Here is a 15,420-nt window from a genome sequence, read left to right on the forward strand (position 1 = left end):
GATATTTTCTTAATTAACAACCTTAAATTTAAATTACGTGGAATTTGAAAGAATATATGTATTATTGTAGTGGAAAATAAATAGTCATAGATAGTAAATACTTATCCTTTATTTTTAGCAACTAGTTGTAGACCTTAGAAATTCCTCCCAGCCATAGGACATGCTTCTTGTTTTGTCTTAATAGTGGTTGACCCCATATATATGGCTTCGAATCCAGTGGGAAAAACTTACCCAAAAAAACGTATATTAAATGTACCATAAATAAGAAAGGCCAAGGTAGTAATCCGTAGCACCCTCTAGCCTACAAGCTCACATCCCCCATCATTTTCACAACCAAGTATCACAACCTTCTTTTCACTTGTAGTACCTTGATTTGTGATACTGCCTCCTCGATGACCAACTCAACCAACCATGCATGCCTAGAACACTACAACTTTAGGATTTCCTATTACCCTGATACAGGGAAGTATTCCCATTCCATATTACCAACATACTTATTTAAATATCCATGTCATTCCTTTGACACTTGGAACCCAAATAAAGTCACCCATTCAAAAAAATTTCACTTTTAATAAATATTAATTCATATAAATCCCCCTTTTAATACACATGGATTCTTAGCGCACAACACTCCTTTTGTCTAACTCATCATTCATTATATAATAGTTACATGTGTGTGTGTGTGTGTGTGTATATATGTGTGTGTGTGTGTGTATGTGTCATTAACATGAAAGAAACTTCACATTTACCAAACTAGGTTTTCCAACCTCAAAACACATGGGAAAATATACACATATGAACACTAGCCCAAAAACATATACACACGCATATAAATGGGAGTGCTTGCCCTAAAAGGTAATCCTTGTCTCACCAACCTATGTTCTGTATCTACATGTTCTTTGAAATCTAGGGATCAATTTTGGGTGTTACATTCCCCTCCCTCTTATTTATGCGGTATTTTTAATGCATTAAATATACATGTATATATAACAAGATTATACATAAATATTAGTGCATTCTCCCCTCATTACATCTTCATGTTCCCATGTCATCTTCAATACCGAAATGGGTCTACTGCACCTTCACCAAGTTGATGTCTAGCTTCTAGAGAACATTGACCTCCTCGTCAAAATTTTCATTGCTTGGACTTAAAACTCTCACACATAACACATGTAGAGTGGTTGCTAGCTCCAAATCATGAATCAAATAGTTCCTCTCATTCTCCTTTAGATTCATTGATTCATAACATATGAAATGGCCATTTTGCATTATAACTCAACCAAGCCCCTCCTTGCATGCATTTGTGCACACACTGGGAAATAATTTGGCATCAAATATCTTCAATATAGGTGCAATTGTTAATGAAACTTTTAAATGTTGAAATGCCTATTTGAATTTATGAGACCATTCAAATTTCATACCCTCGTTTTGAAAAGAACTTGTAGGATGAGTTATTTTTTAGAATCTTTTAATACATCTTCTATAGTATGTAGATAAATTCATAAAAGATCTCACATATGTAACATTTTTGGGTGTTGTCCACTGATGGGTTGTTGTGATCTCTTATGGGTGTACTTCTATCCCTTTATCGGAAATGATAGGAGCCAAATAATGAATTTGTATTCAAGGTTAGCACTTGTTTAGCTTTGAATATGAATGATGCCCTCTAAGTACATGAAATACTATCCAAAGATTGTTTTCATGCTAATCTTTAGATTTCATATACACTAGGAAGTCATCCAAGAATACAATAACAAATCTATCTAAATAATTTTAAAATATTCCTATAATACCCCTATGTTTTACCTTTTATAATTTTACTAATTTTAGATTTTTGAACTATTATTGGATTGAATGGATATGGAAGCTAGAATGGGACTTATGTGATGATGAAAATATTTTATTACTATTTGAGTTAATAAATAAATTATTTGGAAATATTTAGAAAAGGGAACTAGAGTATTAGAAGACTTTTTACTGGCTTAGGAAAAGTTGTTAGTGTTTAAAATCTACATGTTGGACCTTCCCTAAAAGTCTCCTAAAAATACCTAGGAGAAAAAGGTAAAAAATATTAACATAATGGGAGAGAAATATTATGTTAATCACTTAGCTTGAGAGAATCTCTAAATGGGGAAGAAAGTGGAATCAACATAATAGGAGAGAAAGGTGTGATTTAAAGAAAACAAATAATATTTTCTGAAAATTAAACACAAAAAGTGCTATGCAAAATGAGGGAAGACATTAAAGTAGGATGATGCTAAAAATATGTGGGGGAAGAGATTGATAAAAGAAACCACTTAGGAATCAAAGGGATTGTTGACTCCTAAAGGTAAGAACATCATAACTTAGGAGGGAGTATTGGAGATAGTTCTTGGTTGATGCAATGTGATATCTTCCTTAGTATTCCCCAAGTAGTGTATATGGTTAGATGAAGTTATATCGTTATCCTATTGTTGATTCCAAATTGTTTACCATTATTGATTAATATAGTAGAGATATCATTACAATCTGCATACGTAGTCTACTATTCATAAGTATGTTTTTGTGTTATGTTATTAAAATTTGTGTGCATTCTTAGAAGAAGTGATGGGGATATATATTTAATTATAATCATTTTAACCCTACATGCATTTTTAAAAGTGTTTACTTATTATTTCTTGATTATCTTTATACCATTTTTCGGTGCATGCATGGAGGCAAATATTTTCTAAAGAAGTGTTTAAGAGATATGAAAAGTAGAGATCATATAGTTGTAAATGCTTAATTGGTATCTAAGATAGTGATCATATATATGTTTTCCTTAGATACCAAAGAAAAACGAAATTTAGAAGAATTGTTATAGTTCATATCCTACATATACCTACTTGAGTAATAACAACAATTAAAAGTAGATGTCAGGATGAAATCAATAGGAAAGTATTATTGTAGTAATTGCCTTTCAAGTCCGATATTATATTCAATATCAACAAGGTTACCAAAGAAAAACATCTATAAATAGAACTGTATCAAGATGTTTTTCGTTAAGAACATGTCATATCTATGATCATTGAAAGAAAATAAGAAAAAGATAAAGACCTCGCGCTAGAGACAACGACAATTGTTTAACTATTTTGAATTTTGCATACACGTAGGATAAACTATATAATTTACTCCATTAGTTTGACCTATCTCCAAGTAAAATATTTATACACTACCATAAGTTAATGTAATAATCACAAGAGTTAATTCTTATACTTGAGTGACTACCTCGCTTCAGTTGAAAATAATGATAGAGTAACTCTGATAGATTTATTAAATGAATTTGTTGTACAAATATTATATATATAATTCATTTACAAACTTAGTGACATATTAAATGTCAGCTAAGGTATAATTTATAGAGAAAAAAAACTAAGCACTATTAGCTATAGAACAATTGTGTGAGAAAATGCATGTGAATTCCATAAAACAAAAAGTGTGCGAACATATTAAAGGTGAAACTCAGAAATAAGGCAATGTAGAAAGTCAAATTATGTAAAAATCCACAAATATAGGAATTAGTACTTGATTTTGTTAAGAAAAAAATATCCAACCAATTAGACCCGAGTGGACTTACCACAATCATATTGTATACGTTATATAAAATTAAACATTCTATGTATAGAGTATAAAAAATGATTATAATTAAACCCATTACAATCAAACCCTCCAAGTTGAGGTACAACAAGATAAGAAAGAAGTTTAAAACCCTCTAACGGCCAAATTTTATACATAAAAAAAATATGATGCTAATTTGGGCGAAAACCCATAGAACCAATGCATGGTTGTACGATATGAACTTTATAAAATGGTGAGGAAAGTGTTAATGATAACCTTTAGAAAGAAGAGATTAAATAATTAATCCTCTAGAGAAATGATAATTACTCATGTGAGTAAACCCTTGTAACTATCATTGGATAATTTCCCACCTACAAGCCAAATCATAGAAGAAAGGGTTATATCTAGTGAGAGGGTACCCTGAAGTAATTAATGTTGCATAATTATAAGAGAGTGTGAAAGAAAACATTACCTGCTCAAGCAGACTAATAGCTCGATATTCCTTCTCTCATAATAGAAAAAAATCATTTTAGAGGACAAAATAATAGGCCATTAAATTATTCAACAAGATTTATTCTTTAGAGAAAAATTCCAATACATTATAAATATATTAGGGATTTTGGTAAAAACATTGGAAGGAAATAAAACCCAAAAACAAAGTATTATTTTATTAGGAGGCTTGTAGGTTTGGGCATGTGATTTGTGGGTTAAATCACTCAAAATAACGTAGAACTTCATTGTAAAATACTACTTAGATAGTGTAATAGAAAAAAATAGACATTATTGGGGTTCCCAAAGTGGCGTCTTAAGAAATTGTCATAAAAATGAATTTAGAAGAGACAGGGTTAAAAATCCTCTAAAAATACACTAATCATGGTAAAATATCAACACAAAAAGGAAACACTATTAGGTTCCTATACTACTAGTGTAACCCTTTATTGTTTTTAGTACAACCCCCTTATTGTATTATTGTGCCCATATAGTGCCCATGTGTTTATTATTCTGCCCCATAGAAGCCCACTATTGTTATTATTATGCCCCTACAATATTATATTTATGTAGGCTCTGATTGTATTCAGACCCCTTAGAATCCTATATATAGAAAAGAGGTCTTGTCATTTATATCATCCAAGAATTGTTCATTTGTGTAATGTAAGTGAGGTTCCCCCTCGAAGAGGATGATTTTGAAGTCATTCATTTATCTTTTCTTCTATTTTGTGAGTTGGTTTCATAACATTGGTATCAAAGCTTTGGATTATAGGGTTTCGCTACTTCAAATAGGTCATCGTGGTATTTTCACTATAACTATTTTCCTACAAAGTTTCACATGCTAACATTAAAACCCGTTTGGTACTAAATCTTGATGAACCTCAGATCGAAACTTTAGATCTTGTCTCACTATATTTTCGGAGGTATGATCCCAGGAATATAGGGTTTTTGGAGGCTCCCAAATTATATCTCAAACACGTGACCTGGGAAAAATCATCATAACTTTCTCTCCGAGAATCATATTGAAATTTCGTAAAATGTTATAGAAATAGGACATGTAGTATTTTTCTATATATTCTTTCTAGGTCCGAAGGTCAAAAGCATGACATGTGGAACTTTGTACAAGTTCTCTCTACTAAACCAGTCTGTAATCAAGCCATCATCAGATATTTGGAATAACTGTTTCTTTGAGAATCGAATCTTGATCAAATTTATGGCATTCCAAAGAGAACTCAGAGGGCTACCAGAGGACAAAATTTCAGAATTTGGAGAGCCAAAATTACAAAGTTACAATAGATTCAATATCGAGCTCCTACAAAGCGAAAAAATGTGTCTAGTCTTTTTTTAAATTTTGTGTATGTTTGGTTTGAAAAATTTGTTTGAAGTAATTCAAAGGGCAGAGTGAAGCATGATTATTATTAATTAATGCCCAGAAGAAATAAAATGGAAACACCTGGTAAAAAACCTAAAATCTCTTCCATGACTCATGAAGAAGAGGAAGAAATGCAACATGATATATCAAAATTACGAGACCAAGTGCAACAAATTTCACTCTCATAAAAGGTAACAGAAGCTAAGATGGATGATTTAAATAAAGGCATGGAAGCTAAGATGAATGGCATTGAAGCTAAGATGGATGGCATGGAAGCTAATATTGATGGTGTGGAAACTAAGATGGATGGTTTAGAAGTAAACATTGAATATTTGAAGAATGACATGGAAGGTTTGAAAAGAGGTTTGGAAAATTTGCTTCAAGAAATGCTTCCTAATGGCGAAAATTTAGTAGAGGAAACTCATGATGAGAAAAAAAGAAATGCTAATCATTATTCCATAGAATCTAATGTTCGATTAAAGACCCACCATGTTCCAAAGATGTATATGAGGCAGTTTGATAGCAAGGATCCCGTAACATGGATACTACAGATGGAGCAATATTTCGATCTCCATATTGTGAAAAACACAAAAAAGGTACGCATTGAAACTTTATAGTTAGAACCAAATCAGTTTCTATGGTATCTATGGCTTTTCTCTCGTAAACAAATTGTCACTTGGTCAATTTTTATGGAGGAAATGATAGCACATTTTGAGAATACAAAAAACAACACCTTCTTTAGCCAATTGATAAATCACAAACAAAAGGGTTCAATGGTGGAGCACATTGAGGAATTCAAAAAATTGAATATTAGGGTAAAATATATTCTAGAGGACCATGGAATTGTTGTGTTCATAGGGACTTTAATGGATAACATCCAACACGAGGTTCAACTTTGGGAACCTGATTCATTGGAGAAGGCATTCAGGTTGGAAAGAAATATTGAAAGTAAAATTATGGAAACAAGGAAGCATACCACTCACAACTATAAAGAGAGAAGTGTTGCTTCCCCCAGCCTTCCACAAACTATAACTTTGACACCACAAAAATTGCAAGAAAAAAGAGAAAAATGGCTTGGTTACAGTTGTGATAGAAAATACACTAAAGGTCATAAGTGTGTTGAGAAGAGATTATTTTACACAGATTGTGAATAGGAGGAAGAAAAAGAAAAAGAAACATCAAAAGGAGAGGGTATACACCAGGAACCAACCCTAGAGAAATAAGAAATGAATCCGCCCATAGCTTGTAATGCATTGGCATGAATTACCACTCAAACACTCAATATAGAAACACATATCAACACGAAAAATGTAATAGTGTTCATTGTTTCGGGTATTACCCATAATTTTATTTATTGTAAGATAGCTAAGGAATTGAATTGATTCCTATATCCAACACCAGAGTGTCAAGTGATGGTTGCAAATGGAGGAACCATAAATTACTCTAGAAAGCACCATAATATCAAGCTATCCATGGGAGAATATGTAATGAATATTTCAATTCTTTCCATTTCAATGGGTAGTGTTGATGTTGTTCTAGGAGTCCAATCGCTACAATCATTGGGTACCATAGCTTTTAATTTTAAGAACTTTTCTTGAAATGTTTTTGGGAAGGAAATGAAGTTGAATTAAGGGATATCACAGGGAAATTGGGGATGATCATTAGCTCTAATAGCATGAAAGAGCTTCTAAAGAGAGAACAATGGGGCGTAATTCCATAATTATGTTCACTAGAGGTTCCCACATTGAAATCATCTATTTATCCATATCTCCAAAAGGTTTTGGACAATCATTACAAGGTATTTGAGACTCCCAAAGGTGTCCCACCTATTCATGATCATGATCATGTTATTCATTTGATTCCAGGAAGTGTTCCCCCAAACATTGGGCCTTATAGATATCCATATGCCCAAAAGTGTGAAATTAAACGGATGGCTGTAGAAATGCTAGAGGTTGGTAAAATTCAATCTAGTCAAAGTTATTTCTCTACTCCAGTGGTATTGGTACAGAAGAAGGATGGATCATGACTCATGTGTCTGGATTATAGGGAGCTCAACAAGCTTACTATTAAAGATAAATTTCTCATTCATGTCATTGACGAATTCTTGGATTAATTACATGGAGAAATTTACTTCACCAAGTTGGATCTTCGTTCAGGATATCATCAAATCAAAATGAAGACTGCAGACATTCCAAAAACAACATTTATAACTCATGAGGGTCATTATGAATTTTTGGTCATGCCTTTTGGCCCTACCAATGCACCTTCTACATTTCAAGGTTTGATGAATTCCATTTTCAAGCCCTTCCTTAGAAAATTTGTGTTGGTATTTTTTGATGATATACTAATCTAGATCAAGGCTTGGAAGGATGATGTTCAACATGTTGACACGGTGCTCAAACTATTGGAGGATAAACAATTATATGCAAAAATCTCCAAATGTTTCTTTGGAGTACAAGAGGTGTAATATTTGGGTCATATTGTATCTAATGAATGTGTTAAGGTAGACCCTAGAAAAATTAAAGCCATTAAGAAATGGAAAATTACCACATCCATAAGGCATCTGCGAGGATTTCTCAAGTTGACAGGGTATTATCACAATTTTGTTAAGAATTATGGGAGAATAGCAACACCTCTAACGAGATTACTAACGAAATATGCATTTTATTAGACTACGGAAGCAATGAAGGCCTTGGAACATCTTAAAGAGGAAATGTGCCAAGCACCATTCTTAGCTACGCCAAACTTCAAAAGAACCTTTAATGTGGAATTTGACGCCTCAACAAATGAAATTAGTGTTGTTTTAATGCAAGAAGAAATACCCATTTCTTTCGAAAGTCATCCAATAAAAGGAAGTTATTTACACAAAGCTATTGATGACAAGCAGATGTTGGAAATACCACATGCACTTAAGAAATGATGACCTTACCTAATGGGAAAACACTTCAAGGTAAAAAAAGATGGATCATGATAGTCTTAAATAACTTTTAGAACAAAGTTTTTTTTTTCAGAAGAACAACAAAAATGGGTCACAAAGATGTTGGGTTATGACCTTGAAATCATCCACAAAAAAGGGAAAAAAAAATTAGTTATAGATGCACTATCAAGAAAGGATGAGGATGTGGAAGAATTGTTTTGTGCCATTTCTATTATCCAACCAAATTGGGTAAATGAAACAAAGGATGAATAGAAGAATGAAAAAGAAGTGTGGGCACTCATTAAAAAGTTGCGGAAAGATGCCAATACATCTGATACATTTAGCTCGAAAAATGATTCATTATGGTATAAAGATCACTTATACCTCTGTAAGAATTCCAAACTCAAACAAAATATTCTTCTAGAATTGCACACCTCTCCCTTAGGAGGGCACTCAAGATTTTTAAAAACTTACCACAAGATTAAGAAATAATTTTTTGGGATGGTTAAATATTATATTCAAACGTTTGTGGCAGAATATTTGGTTTTCCAACAAAATAAAGTTGAGACAATTAAGACCCCAAGTCGGTTACAACCTTTATCCATTCCAGGTCAACGTTGGGAGGAGGTTTCAATGGAGTGTGTCACAATTTTACCCAAGTCCAAAGGAAAGAGTGTCATCATGGTGGTAGTTGATAAAATTACCAACTATGAACACTTTTGTGCATTATCTCATCCATTTCAAGCCAGTACAATTGCTACTGCATTTATGGAAATAATTCAAAAGCTACATGGAAACCCAAAGATTACTATAAGTGACAGAGATCACATTTTCACTATAAAGTTTTGGACAAAATTATTTTCTTGTCTAGGTACTCACTCAACTGATATCTCATCTTATCGTCCTTAATATGATGGGAAAACTGAAATAGTGAAAAAATGTTTGGAAGGATATCTTCATTGCTTTCTATATGATAAATAGACACAATGGGTCAAGTGGTTTCCTGTAGCTGAATGGTGGTATAACACTACCTTCCATATTGTAGCAAAAATGACCCCATTTATCACACTTTATGGATATCATCCACCATCCATCACATCATATTTAAAATAAAATTCTAAGGTTCAAGCATTGGAATATCACATCAAGCATCAACAAAAGTTCTCGAACTCTTAAAGGATAACCTCATGTTGGCATAGAATAGAATGAAACAATATCCAAATCAACATCGCAGCAAAATAAGTTTTGATGTAGGTGACTGGGTATTTCTACGACTACAACCATACAAACAAATTCCCCTCAAGCAAGTTGAGAAGGATGATAAATTATCACCAAAGTATTATGGTTTGTACAAGGTGTTACAAAATATTGGCACTATGGCATACAAATTGGAGCTTCATGGATATTCCCGAGTGCACCTAGTTTTTCATGTTTCATACCTAAAGAAGGTTAGAGGTGAAAATATCCCAGTTCAAATAATATTTCCAGAACTTGATGAGGAAGGAAAAATCATATTGGAACCTGAAGCAGTCACAGAAATAAGAAATCGACAACTACAAAATCGATCAATTTCAGAGCATCTCATCAAGTGGAAGAACTTACCCGTTGAAGATTCCACATGGGAGGATGAGAATTTTATACAGAAGCATATCAAACTACTCAAGTGTTGATGAAAACACTTTTTGAAGGAGAGGCAGATGTTCAGTCTCTGTACTACTAGTGTAACCCCTTATTGTTATTTGTGCAATACCATTATTGTATTATTGTGCCCATATAGTCCCCATGTTGTTATTCTTGTGCCCCATACAAGCCCACTAATTTTATTGTCGTGCCCCTACAATATTATTGCTATGTAGGCTATGATTGTATTGGGACCCCTTAGACTCCTATATATAGAAAGGAGGTCTTGTCATTTATATAATCCAAGAATTATTCATTTGTGTGATGTAAAGGAGGTTGCCCCCTCAAAGAGGCTTCTTTTGAAGTTTTTGATCTATCTTTTCTTCTATTTTGTGAGTTGGTTTCATAACAACCACAAATAATTTCCTTACCAATAGTATAATCAAGCCTTTACTATAATTGGAAATGCCATTATCTGAGAAACAAACAATGAGGGTTTGTGAATAAAAATTGAAATCTATGAAAATGTAAAAAAGGAAAAATAAAATAGAACTGGAGAAGGAACATAGCTCACCTTTGTCAAGAACAGGTAGACCCTTAGTTCTCAATGTAAATCCCTTCGAAAATATATCCCAAGAAGAGATGAAAAAATAATACCACCCAGCACAATCAACCTTCGCACCTTGATGAGGAAAATTCTAAGGAAGGGACAACCTACGAACCCCGATATCCATGAGAATTCCATTATAGGCCACAAATATGAAACAGAAGCAATCGAAAAGTACTTTTTAACTTTAAGAAGTAGGACTTCATCATCCCAGACTTTCCTTATAGAGTACATGCATCATGGAAAAAAAATTTCATGTATAAATGAAGGTTCGGTGGCTTATAAATCTACTCAGATGAGGGAACCCTTAATAGCTAGAGGATCGACACATAGGTAGAGTGAGAAGCCAAATGAGACTTAGGGAAGGGATGATAATATGGTTATCTTCTTTAGTGTAACCCTAGCTGATCCATTCTTATAATTGAAAAATGAAAACTCTCCACTATTGATTTGAACCAGCGCCCAAAAACCCAAGTAAGACCATGTGATATCACATGGGTTATCATGACATGGCATAACAAAAACCAATGCTAGGTGGGGCATGGAGGCCACAATTATTATACGTAGACCATTTATAAAAATGTATCCCACATGCATAGAGTAATAATTACATGGCATAATTATATAATCTAGCATGTTGAACATTAATATAGGTGTAGAAATATGACCAAAAATAGCAACAAAGGGGTCATCGAATTACGGTATGCCCCACCCTTATTACCGTATACATTACAACAATAAGGAATAAATAAATATTAACGTAAGTGACATTCAAATTCAAGGATGAAAAGTAAGTTCATATGTTATGTAATGAAATGCAATGGTAATAAAATGTAATTATAATAGATAATTCAACAATACATTTTCCTTGAGGAAATGAACCAAATTTTAGTATATCTCCAAAACTAAAATGTATAGATGAAATAGTAGGCATCCAAAGATACCATGCATATCAAATATAATTTATGGAAACTCATGAGCTGAACAAATAGAAATAAAGTGAACAAAATATATAAAGACAAAATAATAGATATATGATGTCAATGAGTGATAGTTATTACAAAAACAATATTTTTTTTGGGTGAAATTGAGGTATGTTACATATAGTATTATAGTTTTAGGTTCAAAACTAGGCATAAGGGAAAACCACAACAAAAAATAAAATGCAGAAATTAGTATGTATTGTGTAAATTAATGTGTGTTGTTTTGTTGGCAATAAGTTACAAGTGTAAGAAACACATAAAGTACACAATGGAAGAAGACTCAAATCAGCCTTCCCTTAAAGGAGGAGAGGTTAACGTGGATTTTGGAGGGGAATATGCACCTCAAGAAACTCAATTATTGGACATAGTATGATATTTACGACAATAACTGACCAACATTAGAGATGGTCATGAACACTTATTGAAAGCGAGGAATAAGAAAAAATGATAATAGATTTGACTGAAAAGTATAGTCATAAATCTATTGATATAAAAATAGAAGGGGATAATGGAGACCCCTTAAAGAGAAAAGGTGTTGAGAATGAAACTGATATATTTGACAGTGGAAGTGATTTTGATAAAACTCCTCGAAAACACAGAAAGAGAAAGAAAGACCTATGAGAAGTTGAATTGGAAGGAAAAGAGAACAATACAATTTTATGTCTCATATTCAATATTGTTGAATGTCTCAGGGGAAGCTACAATGAAGGCTTTGTGGGAGAAGTTATGGACTTTGTACTAATCTAAGTCTCTGGTGAATAAACTATTCCTGAGGAAAAAGTTGTATAACCTAAGGATGGAAGATGGAGACTCGGTGATAGAGCATCTGAACGCATTTAATACTATTGTAAGTTAGTTAGCATTTGTTGATATTAAAATTTCAAATGTAGATAACTGCATCAGTTTGTTGTGTTCTCTACCAGATTCATGGGATACTTTCGTTATTGCAATAGGTAGCAATGCACCTGCCTTGCAGTTCGATGAAATAGTCTCATCCTTGCTGACTGAGAAGAGGAGACGGAAAAATATGGAGAGCCAGAATGGTGATGCCTTGTCTATATGAGGATGGTCCCAGAACAGAAACAAAAATAAGTCATCGAATGGGAGATCTAAATCTAGAGGAAGATCTAAATCTCCAGGAAAACCTGTAAAGGTGGTGTGCTGGAAATGCGGAAAGGAAGGGCACTACAAAAGGGAGTGTAAATCTAAAGCTCCTCATAAAGGAATGGGATCTGCTGATGCTCCTTCTGTAGAGGCGAAAACCACCTCAGATGAAGGTGGGGATGTGTACTTGGCTTCTTTAAGTACCCATGTACATCATGAGGCATGGTTGATTGACTCAGGGTCATCCTTTCACTTCACTCCCCATAGAGAGTGGTTCTGCAAGTGTGAGAAATACGATGGTGGTTATGTCTTCTTAGGCGATGATAGGAAGGCCATAATCATTGGTTGTGGAAAAGTGAAGTTGAAGTTGCAAGGTTGAAGGGTTAGAACACTTCTGGGTGTTCTGAATATTCTTGCATTGGCCAAAAATATGATTTCGGTAAGCAAGCTGGATGATGCAGGTGTAAAAACAATGTTCGAGAAGGATACCTGTAAAATGGTTCGGGGAGCACTAGTATTGATGCGGGGAGTTCGAATTGGAAATTTGTACAAGCTGTAAGGTAGCACTGTTATTGATGGGTGCAACAGTTCTGTGGTTCTTGAAACTGGAGCAGAAAATCTAGTGGTCTCTGGAGAGAAGACCATGTTGTGGCATCAAAGGCTTGGAAATATTGGAGAGAAAGGCCTTTGAATACTTCATGGTAAAGGTATGGTAGAAGGTATGATTAATAGCTCTCTGGATTTTGATTTCTGTGAAAATTGTCTATATGGGAAGAAGAATCGGGTGAGTTTCCCCTCTGGCAGTAAGAGGGCAACACAGATATTAGAACTTGTGCACAGTGATGTGTTTCGACCTGTGAAGGTTCCATCACTGGGTAAGTCTGTGTACTATGTATCATTTATAGATGACTTCTCAAGGAACACATGGATATATTTCCTTAAGAATAAATCTTAAGCCTTTGACAAGTTTAAAGAATTTAAGGCTCTTATGGAAATCAGACAGAGAAGAAGATAAAGGTGCTGAGGATGGATAATGGTGGAGAGTTTTGTAGCAAGGAATTTGAAGAATTATGTAAGAAGTGTGGTATAACGTGACAAAACACTACTCCTTATACACCTCAACAAAATGGAGTTGCAGAAAGAATGGATAACATGTTGATGGAAAGGGCAAGAAGAATGCTCAATGGTGCTAGGTTAGGACAAGAATTCTGGGCAGAGGCGGTGGATACTGCATGTTACCTGGTTAACAGGTCACCTTCATCAGCATTGGAGGATAAGACTCCACAAGAGGTATGGACTGGTAAGAAACCCTCTATTTCACATCTGAGGGTGTTTGGATGTGATGCATATGTACATGTTCCAAAGGAGAAACGAACCATGTTGGATAGTAAAATTGAAAAGTGCATCTTTATTGGGTATAAGGATGGTTTAAAGGGTTATAAGCTTCGGAACCCAGTCACACGGAACGTTATGTATAGCCAAGATGTGGTGTTTAGAGAGGTGAAAGATGTTATTAAACATGAAGTCCAACCAAAGGAACCTGAGAAGATAGAGTTTGAGCTTAAGGAGGAAGAATTAGACTCTACAACAAATGAGGAATTATAAGATGAAAAGCCACAATCTCTGGGTGTGAGAAGATCAGTTCGAGAAAGAAGGTAGCTAGAAAGGTATAGTTCATCTGATTTCTATTCAAATTTTGCTTTATCTATTAATGAGGATGATGCTAGAACTGTGAAGAAAGTAGTAGATTCAGACGATGGAAAACTCTGGAAAGAGGCCATGGTTGATGAAATGGCATCTTTGCACAAAAATGAGGCTTGGATTCTGGTGGAGTTGTCGGCTGGAAAGAAACCCATTGGCAACAAATGGGTGTTCAAGAATAAGAAAAGTGAAGAAGGAAAGGTGGAGAAATACAAAGCTCGGTTGGTAGCAAAAGGTTATTCCCAAGTGTTGGGAATTGATTTTGATGATATTTTTTCTCCTGTTGCCAAGGCAACTTCTATTAGATTACTTTTATCTATTGCTGCTGCTTTTGATTTTGAGGTAGAATATATGGATGTGAAGATTTCATTTCTTCATGGGGATCTGGAAGAGGAAATATACATGAAGCAACCTGAAGGCTTTACGGTGAAGGGTAAGAAAGAACTAGTATGCAAGTTAAAGAAGTCTTTGAATGGGTTAAAACAGTCACCAAGGATGTGGTATCAGAATTTTGATACATTTATATCGGGACTTGGCTTCACCAGAAGCAAAGTAGATCACTGTGTGTATTTTAAATTAATTGGTGACCGTGTTATTTATCTATTCTTGTATGTGGATGATATGTTGCTGGTTGGAAATGACAAAGAAATTATCCAGGATTTAAAGACCCAATTGTCCTCCAAATTCGACATGAAAGATCTTGGTGTTGCAAACTATATTTTGGGCATGGAAATTAAAGGAGACCAGGCAAAGAGGAAGCTCTGGTTAAATTAGAGGAAGTATGTCGAGACAATACTGCAGAGGTTTAATATGCAGGATAGTAAAGTGGTGAAGGTTCCTATTCCTGTAGGTGCGAGTTTATCTGTTGAACAGTGTCCCAAGACATAAGAAGAGGAAGAGGATATGAGCCATGTTCCATATGCAAGTGCAGTCAGTAGTCTGATGTATGCAATGGTCTGTACTAGACCATACATTGCACATGCAGTGGGAGTATTGAGCAGGTTTATGTCAAAACCAGGGAAAGAGCACTGGACAACAGTGAAGCGGGCTT

This window comes from Pinus tabuliformis, chromosome 4_1 (genome assembly GCF_031772625.1).
Source record: "Pinus tabuliformis cultivar Carrire ecotype Pingquan chromosome 4_1, CPIR1, whole genome shotgun sequence".
NCBI classification, from domain to species: domain Eukaryota; kingdom Viridiplantae; phylum Streptophyta; class Pinopsida; order Pinales; family Pinaceae; genus Pinus; species Pinus tabuliformis.